A 1,224-nucleotide genomic window follows, 5' to 3' on the forward strand; every position below is an offset into this window, starting at 1 on the left:
ATCCTAAGTATGTAAGCTATATAGCAGGAAAATGTCTATGATGTAATGCTAAATGGAAATAGCAAAATATAAAAGTGAATTATGAATATAGCTAAGTTATGTGAAATTATATATAAATGTATAAAGTCACATACCTCTATAATTTAATACCAAAAGATGCTATGCAAAAATTAACAGAGAATTAATGTTAGAGTCAGGAGTTTTAGGGTGATTATCCTTTTATCAAAATTTGGTTTAATGTAAAATATTTTATAATTTAAATTAAAAAATGAAGGTATAACATACATTACAAATATTAATATAAGATACATCAACTAAAAGTACTGGCATATAAAGGACTTAGTTATTGGGAAACTGAAGTTATTAAGAATATATTGATTCCTGAAATTTCTGTATGAATAAATTAATGCTATAGTTGCATATTCACGTGCCCATGTACAATTATGTTATAAACATACTCTCAGTAGCAAATTTTCTTTTTCTGTTTCTCTGAGACAGAGTTTTTGCTCTTGTTGCCCAGGCTGGAGTACAGTGGCATGATCTCTGCTGAATGCAACCTCCACCTCCCGAGTTCAAGCAATTCTCCTCCCTCAGCCTCCTGAGTAGCTGGGATCACAGGCACATGCCACCACACCTGGCTAATTTTTTTGTATTTTTAGTGGAGTGGGGTTTCACCATGTTGCTAGGCTGTTCTCGAACTCCTGACCTCAAATGATCTGCCAGCCTCGGCCTCCCAAAGTGCTGGGATTAGAGGCATAAGCCACTGTGCCTGGCCAAAAATGTTTGTTTTATAAAAGTAATTTAAAGGAGTGAATTCAAGCCTGTTGCTTCATACTATAAACCAAGAGAATGTATTTCTATCAAATTTAGAGTAGAATAGAATATAATAGATAACTATTAAAGTCATCATAAGAAGCAAGGATTTTTCTCATTTGGGTCAGTTACTTATCTTGCTTAGTAAAACCATCATTACTAATTCTAAAAACAGGCAATCCTATTCATATCAACAATCATGCTATTATACTATCTGCTATGCAAAAACAAACTGTATTTTTCAGTAATACTTTCTGGCTTCATTCATTCCCAGCTCCTGACTTTTGCTTCCACATTTCCTGAGTCTTGTATAAATATCCTAAGTATGTAAGCTATATAGCAGGAAAATGTCTATGATGTAATGCTAAATGGAAATAGCAAAATATAAAAGTGAATTATGAATATAGCTAA

At 32.7% G+C, this 1,224-nt stretch overlaps 1 protein-coding gene across 1 annotated transcript in view; it reads right to left on the reverse strand.

Annotated features, from left to right (window-relative positions):
* Positions 1-1,224, reverse strand: part of STPG2 (sperm-tail PG-rich repeat containing 2) — a 572,525-nt gene that overhangs the window by 558,265 nt on the left and 13,036 nt on the right. The gene's annotated exons all lie outside the window — the stretch shown is intronic.

Source organism: Colobus angolensis, unplaced genomic scaffold, assembly GCF_000951035.1.
Source record: "Colobus angolensis palliatus isolate OR3802 unplaced genomic scaffold, Cang.pa_1.0 Scaffold123, whole genome shotgun sequence".
In the NCBI taxonomy this organism is placed as follows: domain Eukaryota; kingdom Metazoa; phylum Chordata; class Mammalia; order Primates; family Cercopithecidae; genus Colobus; species Colobus angolensis.